This window comes from Mus musculus, chromosome 2, assembly GCF_000001635.26.
Source record: "Mus musculus strain C57BL/6J chromosome 2, GRCm38.p6 C57BL/6J".
Classification (NCBI taxonomy): domain Eukaryota; kingdom Metazoa; phylum Chordata; class Mammalia; order Rodentia; family Muridae; genus Mus; species Mus musculus.
This window is the reverse complement of record NC_000068.7, coordinates 29,542,044-29,551,277: the sequence shown is the minus strand read 5'-3', so window position 1 is coordinate 29,551,277 and position 9,234 is coordinate 29,542,044. Positions and strand designations below refer to the sequence as shown.

The 9,234-nt window shown below is 49.4% G+C and overlaps 1 long non-coding RNA gene across 2 annotated transcripts; it reads left to right on the top strand.

The window, feature by feature from the left end:
• Positions 1-4,521: 4,521 nt before the first annotated feature.
• On the top strand, positions 4,522-8,641 carry Gm30761. Of its 2 annotated transcripts, XR_374209.2 has the most exons (4): positions 4,522-4,628; positions 6,896-7,072; positions 7,285-7,536; positions 7,670-8,641. It is a non-coding gene; the product is annotated as a predicted gene, 30761 (long non-coding RNA). The 2 variants fall into 2 exon arrangements; XR_866086.1 differs by having other exon boundaries at positions 7,285-8,641.
• The last annotated feature ends 593 nt before the right edge of the window (positions 8,642-9,234 follow it).

The following is a 9,234-nucleotide window of genomic DNA, read 5'->3' as shown; positions in this document are numbered from 1 at the left end:
TATCCTTCAAGTACAGGTTCTGAATTGTCTTCATCTCAGTTTCTTCCATCATGGCAGCTGCTCACTTGAGTTCCCTCCTTCAGTTTTGTGACTCAGTTTCTTTCTTTCTTTCTTTCTTTCTTTCTTTCTTTCTTTCTTTTTCTAATGTTATTCTGGTTCTTTATTTATTTATTTATTTATTTATTTTAATTTTTATTAGATATTTTCCTCAATTACATTTCCAATGCTATCCCAAAAGTCCCCCATACCCTCCCCCCCCACTCCCCTACCCACCCACTCCCACTTTTTGGCCCAGGTGTTCCCCTGTACTGGGGCATATAAAGTTTGCAAGTCCAATGGGCCTCTCTTTCCAGTGATGGCTGACTAGGCCATCTTTTGATACATATGCAGCTAGAGACACGAGCTCTGGGGTACTGGTTAGTTCATAATGTTGTTGCACCTATAGGGTTGCAGATCCCTTTAGCTCCTTGGATACGTTCTCTAGCTCCTCCATTGGGGGTCCTGTGATCCATCCAATAGCTGACTGTGAGCACATTCACTTATGTGTTTGGTGACTCAGTTTCTATAGCTCCCTAAGCCAGAGAAAAAGCTTCAGTCTGGGGTCTGCAGCAATATGGTCACCAAGAGAATGGCAAATGGGGTTCCATGTGTTTTAGGAATCCCGGATGTCTTGGTGTCTGTGGTGGTCTAGGGTACAGGGAGAAGGCCCAAAGGCTGCAATGTTGGGTTGCCCTGGCTAGAGGGATGATTGACGACGAAAACTAATGTTGCAGAGAGCCTGGTGGGAGGACTTGGGAGGGCTCACTGTGACTGTGGTCTCGCATTTAAGGTCTCCCTGATGCTCATGGAAGACCCATGAGACAAGCAATCCCTGTTGCTTCTGATACTCTCTCTAAGGATGTGGCACCTTCCTCAAGGAGAGCTAAGCAGCTTCTAGACATGGTGCTGCCTCCTGAAGACAATCCATCACCTGACACCTCAGCCAGCCTGGCCTCTTAAAGGCCACATAGTGAGAAGATGCCAATACGATATTTATATTCCTCTCAAGCAGCTGCTGAATCGGACTTTCTGCTTACAACCCCACGCCCCTCCCAGATCCCCTATTCCTCTTCATCATCTGTTGGATGGAGGCTTTTGGGGCCAATTGCTGGGAGGATTTTTTTTTCTTCTTTTAATTTTCTGTATTGGGTTTAATTAAACCAAGGTATGCATGACCCTGTCGGATCATATCAAAATGGGCCACTTTGCTGCATGAGGAAAACCACCAGCATAAATTATTGATTCATCTTCATTGAAATTAATCTGCCAATGACTTTCTTCTGTTGGGGTTGGGGCAGGGACCTGGGGCACCCTGTGATGTGCCAGCACAAACAGCATTTGAAAGTCCCATCTCAGGGTGACATGAGATTGAGGCAAAGACAGCAAGCGGTGTCAAACACGAGCACATACCCAGATGCCACTGCGAGGGTTTAGATGCAATTTCTAACGTGGCCCTCCTCCCGTCCTCCAGTCCTCCACTCCTCTGGTCTTCCGGTCCTCCCGGCCTCCAGTCCTCCGGTCTTCCGGTCCTCCCGGCCTCCAGTCCTCCGGTCTTCCAGTCCTCCCGGCCTCCAGTCCTCTGGTCCTGCCCCAACCACAGAGCACCAAGGTTTTAAGAGATGGAAGGATGGAGCCTGAGCTTCATGCTGGGCTGCTTGAACATTGACTGAGAAAGACAAAGTAACACAAACTCCAAAATTAATATCCAAAACAAGTTATCCAAGAAATTAAGTCCCAGAAATTAAGGTTATGGGACAAAGATAACTCCAGACCCAGGTTTCTTTGCTGGAAGAACCCGAAGTTCTCACAAATCTACTAAGACGGTAGACAGAAGGGTGTGGCCTTAGTGTCCCGACAGGGACATGTTAGCCACAAGCTCCCAGCAAGCAAGTGGACTCGATTCTGGAGGCAAGGTCGGTTGCTCTAAAGCAAATCAACAAAGGAGAGGAGCAACTCACATGACTGCTGCTGGAAATGCAATACACTCATGAAGGAAAGCCCTTAGGGAACCCCAGAGAAGGAGACTGCCCGCCTCGGGAAACACTGTTGTGGGGCAGCTCACAGCTTCCAGCCCTAGGAGTGCAGCATCCTCTTCTGCCCTTTGCAGAAACCTGCACTCACGGACTCATGGCCGGCACTGCCACAGACACATAATTAAAACAAAATAAATCGTTTTTTAATTAAGCACTCATTCTAGAGACAAAGGCAGAGAATCTTTGTGGGTTTGAGGCCAGCCTGGCTTATATAGAGAGTTCCAGGCCAGTCGGGATTGAGTGGTGACACCTTGTCTCAAAAATTAATAAACAAGCAAATAAATAAATACCCTTCTTCCAGCTCTAAGCCTGGAAGCGCGAGATTCGCTCTCCTCAGCACTTTTAATAACCCACTATCCTCCTTGATGCAATTAGAATTAGGAGAGAAAAATAAAGTTGTCTTCAGTCTTCACAGATGATAAAACTGTACACATTGAAAATCTAATAGAATCTGCAGAGCATTAGAATCATAAGTAAGTTTATCAAATTTGTTACAAACATGGTTAGTCTTCTTATTCTAGGAAAAAAAGGAGAAATGGAACAAAATAACATTGGCGGCAGCATCAAAGAAAATAAAATACCAGCTGGGTCTCAACACGCGTGAAGCTGGGGCTGGAGGGTTAGAATTTCAAAGTCAGCCTGGGCTACATAGGAAGACTCTGCCTCAAAACATTAAATGAAACTAAAGCCCAGTAAAGCTAAGGGTGGCAGAGTACGTTCCTGCAATCCTAGCCTTTTAGAGGTGAAGGCAGAAGGATCAGAGTTCAAGGTTAGTCACAGCTACATAATGAGTCTGAGAGCAGCCTGTGCTACATGAGATCCTGTCTTGAAAAAAACAAAACAGAAAAATAATAAATAAATAAAAATAAATAAAATGGAAATGAAAGTCAAACATTGAAGGATTAAACCTCTGGTGTATTTTTAAGATACATTTCATTTAGGGAGTATGGGTGTCAGCATGTATATACACATACATGCACTATGTGTATGCCTGGTGACCTCAGAGGTCAGAAGAGGCATACAGGCATGTATTCTCTGAGACAGGAATTACAGATGAAACCAAGTGTGTCTGCTGGGAACCAAACCGGGGCTCTTGACCGCTGGTCTCCTGTGAAGCCAACTCTACTACATCCTCAACAATCCAGTTTTTGTTTCTTTGCTGCCTTTGTTTTGTTTTTAAAGAGTCATTTTATTATTTATTTACTTATCTCTCTCTCTCTCTCTCTCTCTGTGTGTGTGCGAGCGTGTGCAATAAAAAAAGGCAGAAGGGGCATTGGTTCTCCTGTATCTGGAGTCATAGGTGGCTGTGAGCTGCCTGCTATGGACGCTGGGAACCAAACTCAGGTCCTCTGCAGAAGCAGTAATGCTCTTAACCACTGGACCATCTCTTCAGCCCCTCCATCAAAACAAAAACAAAAACAAAAACAAACAAACCAAACAAAACCCCAACCCCCCAACCCCCTAGGATCTTATGTAGCCCAGGCTGGCCTTGAACTTGGAATGTCACTCAGGATGACCTTGGATCTCCTGAGTGCTGGGATTCCAGGTTTGAGTCACTATACCTGGCTTATGTGGTGTTTGAATGGAACTTGGGGCTTTGGGTATATCAGGCAAACACCTTACTGAGCCAACTCCCAGACAGCCCCCCACCCCCACCCTCGCCTTTTTTTTTTTTTTTTTTTTTAAATAAAAGGCCTCCCATATGCAGGAAGAGTCTGCAGCAAAGCAACCGCATTTACCTCGGGTGCTGTGATTATGAGATATTTTTATTTCTTCTTTGTGTTATTCTTTATTTCTTCTTTTGGAAATAGTGAACATGTATTATTTATGCAATAATTTTTCAAAAGAACTTATTAAAAGAATGTTACAGCACATTTTATTGCTTGAGCATTCTCTGGGGAATACCACAAGGATTCCAGCAACTGACGGGCTCTTATTTGTAAGCAAAGCAAATCACTTCCAGTCGGCTTACGCAGAAAATGAAGTTTCCAGCCAGGTGTTGGGGCTTCTGGGATCTCCAGAGGCACAGAGGACCCAGCTGTGGGTGTGGAGCCTGTGAAGGCCGGAAGAAGGACCCACAAAAGCAGAGCTGGATCAGTGGGGACGCTGAGCTACTGTTGCTTGCTGGGTCCCTACCGCCACCCAGGACACCACTGCGGCTGCCCTTGACCACGCCCCCATGACCAGGCCATCTCCCACTCCCCTGCTCCTGTCCACTAGCCTCCAGGGAAGGTCTAGATCATGCTGCAGGGGACCAGCGGGCCAGGAGTGAATGTTTTATCTGGACAGTTGTGACAGGAAACAGGGGCTGTGTGTACAAAGTAAGATTCCGTGTCTAGAATAAAGAGATGGGGAGTGTTGATGGAGACGGTCAGGACACAGCTCGATTAGATCAGCCTTTGTCTTCTGGGTCAGTTCTCCTACTGGTGGCCACGCCCCTCTGGTCCACACGGTTTTATTTACTGCTGCCCTGTCTCCAGGCGAGGATGTAACCGGGCCACTCGAGCTGTTTTATTGGGATCTGCTTGCTTACAAGAGCCCCCGTGTAGCTCCTGTGTAAGTTTTCCTTGTTCTGCAATAGATCTGGCAGAGCAGAGGGTGGGTTGAGTCGGGGTGGGTTGAGTCGGGGTGGGTTGAGTCTCCCTGAAGAACCAGGGTATTCCAGCCCTTGAGCTGTAAAGTGCCCTCGCAGCTTTGCCTTGGCGCTGCATCTCCTGCCCCCGCCCACTTCCCTTCCTATGCTCTCTTCAGCAGAGGATCCTGACAATTTCCAGCTTCTCTTTCCAAAAGATTCCAGTTGCTCAGAGCTGCAAGCCCCATCACCAGACCCCTCTACTTGGTTTAGATTCTAACTGATCTCTGCAGGACTTCATACCAGGGACAGGAGTGATGGCTCAGTGGTTAAGAGCACTGGCTATTTTTCCAGATGATCCAAGTTCAATTTCCAGTACCCAGCTGCTCACAACCACCCAGATCATAACTCCAGATCCAGGTGTTCCAACCCCTTCTATGTCCTCTGCAGGTACCAGGTACCTGGTGTGCAAACATACATATAGGTATATATTTATATACATAAAAACAAAACAAAGCAAAACTTCATATTAGGCTTCTGCCTTAGTCAGGATTATTATTGCTGTGAAGAGACATCATGACCACAGCAACTCTTCTTTTTTTTCTTTTCTTTTTTTTTTTTTTTGGTTTTTCGAGACAGGGTTTCTCTGTGTAGCCCTGGCTGTCCTGGAACTCACTTTGTAGACCAGGCTGGCCTCGAACACAGAAATCTGCCTGCCTCTGCCTCCCGAGTGCTGGGATTAAAGGTGTGTGCCACCACGCCCGGCTTTCATAGCAACTCTTATAAAGGAAAACATTTAATTGGGGCTGGCTTACAGGTTCAGAGGTTTAGTTCATTATCATCAAGGCAGGAAGCATGGTGGCATGCAGGCAGGCATGGTGCTGGAAAAGGAGCCAAGAGTTCTACATGTGGATCAGTAGGCGACAGGATGTGTGTGTGTGTGTGTGTGTGTGTGTGTGAGAGAGAGAGAGAGAGAGAGAGAGAGAGAGAGAGAGAGAGAACACATCACTGGGCCAGGGCCAGGCTTGGACATTTAAAACCCCAAAGTCCACCCTCCAACAAGTCCACCCTTACTCCAACAAGGCCACGCCTTAATGCTTTCAAATAATGCTACTCCTGTGAGTCTCTGGGGGTCCATTTTCATTCAGATCACCACATCATCCTTGTGGCAGCTAAGCAGCAGGTTCCTGGGCACTCCCTGTCCCCATGAGGGTGGCTACTGGAGAGCTGTGAAGTCCATGTCTAGACTTTTAAGTTTGCTGGACAGAGAAGTTAGAGCATAACCCTTGGGGGTTAGCCATTCCTAGGTTTCTCAAATTTCTCTCTCTCTCTCTCTCTCTCTCTCTCTCTCTCTCTCTCTCTCTCTCTCTCTCTCTCTCTCTCTCTCTCTCTCATATGCCTGGAGCAAGGGAAGAAAGGGCCCATAAGGCTGCAGGTGGGGTCTAAGGTACCTGTTCCTGGTGGAGCAATTTTCTCCTTACCTCAGCCTTAAGAGTGGGGGAGCTAGTGGGCTGGACATTCTTGCACACAGTCAGTCCTTTTATTTCCAGATCCCTTCAGCTTGAAGTAGCCCTCTACTGGGTTCTGGCTGTGGAAAGCCCAGGGGGGCAATGGGTCACTTCCAGCCTGGTCCACAGAAATCTTTGTAATTTCTCTGCTGTTCTGTCCCCAAGCCAACCTGGGCAAACCATGTGCTTAATGGCAAAACAGTTTTGAGCCTGGAGTTCTGAGCACTGTGGGCAGCCCCTGGGCAGCCTCAAACATACCATGTAGCTGACAATGACCTTGAACTTCTGATCCCCCTTCCTCGAGCTCCCGAGGTGGGATGGCAGGCATGGGTCACCATGGTGGCAGATTCTAACTTCTGACTTAGAAAAGAGGGGTGTAAGTTCCCTCTTCTTCGGTCAGAGATGCTTGGTTCTGCTTCGGCCAATAAGACCTGGCAAACCAACCGTCTTCCATTCCTGTTTCCCTAACCTCCTGTCTCAGACTGTACAGGCTTGCTGCATGAAGTCTGGCTACCTTCCCTCTGGCTGGGGTGGATCAAGGCTCTTCCCTTCTCCTCAGAGCATCCTCTGAGAGGCTCAACAGCCAGTGCGAGGGAAGATGAAGTGGACACAGACAGCTCAGGGTAGGGAGAAGGATCGGGGTTCCCCGATAGCCTCTCTCTTAATCAGACTTCAGTGTGTGCCTGTTGGCCAAGTTCCCAGTTCAGCTATTTTGTTACTTTGACTTGGTTTCTTATCCTCAGGTGCCAGAGGTGAGAGGTAGTCTTCTGCCAGCACCAAGGGCGTGGCTACTCTTGCCTTCTGAAGCAAAGGCGGGGCTCCTCCCTGGTCCTGAGGTGGTGACCATCTTCTGTCCCCTGGCTCAGCCCTGCTATCACCCTCCTCCTGCCTACTGATTCCCACACCGTTGGATGCAGCAGGTTAGTGGCCTGGGGGGGTGAAGGGTGAGGCCTGCTTCCTTCTTGCCTGTACAGGAAAATCCACCAGAAGTTTTCACACACGATCTTCACAGAGCTTTGGGGATGGGGGAGGGTAGATATTTTTAGCTGAAAACTTTTACCAGAAGAAAGGCCACACCAGGACCGAGAGGAATGGACGTCATCTCATCTGGCTGTCATCTCTCTCGTTCCAGGTTCCTCTAAAAGAGGGAGAGAGCCTGAGACCGCTTGAAGAGCTATCCTCTGTCCGCACCCGCCCACCTGCTGCAGCTGCACCCGAACTGCTGGGAACGTGAGAAAGTCGTGGCATGGGGGATCACAGTCTGCCTTCTGCCTCAACAGCTGGGCTCTCCTCCAGCTGGTGACATTCAGGGTCTGGAGGGCCAGGACCACCTCCCCTCATCCGTACGCCAGTGCCCCGTCTTTGGGCCTTTCACGGAGACATGGTATCTGTTGGGTTGTGGGCCTCCCTTGGGTGTCTTCTTTTGCTTTGTTTTTAACAGACTCTCACTGTGTAGCCCAGGCTGGTCTCAAACTCACTGTGTTTTTAGCTCTGATCCTTCTGTCCTTCCCCTGCAGGTTCTGATGAGGCAGCTCCACCCAGCTTCCCTTGCTCACATCTGACCGGTCCTCCACACTCATTTCAGATGTCACCACCTGGGGAAGCCATGTTAGATGGCTACAGACACTCATCATTCTCCCACACGCAACAGACTGCTTGTCCCTAGGGTCCTGCTCCCACTAGGCTGAGGGACTAGGGGCCTCTCAGGATGCGTGCATCGCTGGAGCAGGGAACCTGTCCACTCCATTGTAGCCAGTGACCTAGGGCAATTCTCTTATCCACTGTAAACTTTGGCTTCTATGAGTTAAAGGAGAGAAGACAGCCTTGTGTTGAACATTTTGTGATGTTAGAGAGAGGCTCTTATGGTGCACTGTGCACAGCCCTGTCCATCCCTGGAGAGCCAGTGCCTGAGTGAGGCTGTGGGCAGGGACCTGGGCCTGGGCACCCTGGACCCTGAAAAGACCCCCCCCTTCTCTTAGATTTTGGCAACACTTACAAACCCAGTGTGACCACACAGCTGGCCTATGGCCTGCTCCCTACTGCTCTGAGACAAAGTGGCAATCCTAGGGAGCTACAGAGGGACAGATACTGGCTACTGTCCCAGGGGCAACTTCCCATGTTACTCTGTTCTTATGCCAGAGGCTTTGTTCTGAGGCTGTGGTTGGACTTGGTAAGGTTCTTACCCACAGGGGCCGGAGGCAAGGTACAGACAGCCCTCTGAGGGAATGCTATGCTGGGGACCCAGCACGCAGCCTGTGCAAGATGGCACCTCTCAGAGGGCCCCTTGCATTTACACCCCCTCATGGCAGGAAGGTGAGCCCTGTTTAACTGGGATGCCAGACATGGACTCTGCTGTTGGTAGCACTGTGGAGGGAGCTCTACTTGTTTCCTGTCCGTGGGGTAACTAACACTGGATTTCCCCTGAGAGATGACTCCACATTGCCATCCCAGCTTCCTGGTCTCCGGAACCATGGTGCAAATAAACTTCCGCGGATGTAAATCTCCTGGTTGTGGTCTGTGCTGCTCCTTTAGGTATACATAAGACAAAAACGTCTGCTTCTATGGGGCTTCAACCCCCAGGCTCTTGGCTCTACCCTGCGGTGCCTGCTGCCACCTGTTATTATTTATTAAGCTTACTCCATCCAATGGTCAGGCTGGAAGGACCAGGAGATGAACTGGAAACTGGAGTAGGGGGTGAGAAGCCAGAGGCCAGAGCAGTAGAGATGGGCCGAGTAGTCAGGCATCTGCCCTCATGGCTTAGCCTCTAGCAGCCCCTGGGGCTCATCCATCCACAGCCTGGGTTAAGACAATGAAGCGGCGGCTTTAAAAGGAGGTGACGTCATGGTCCCACGTGTGGTCCCCGATGGTCTAACTCACTCTGGAGATATTTCTGGAGCTGAAATGCCAGCTTCCTGCCTGGCACTCACGTTGATGTCACCATCCATCCAAGTTCACGGGTGGCAGGGTGACGGGCGGCTCACACTCCCCACATGTACACCCACATGAATCGAGGCTCACGGGAGCGGGAGGAGGAGCAGAAAGAGAGGATGGGAAGGGGAGAGGCCTGCACTAAATGCCCAGT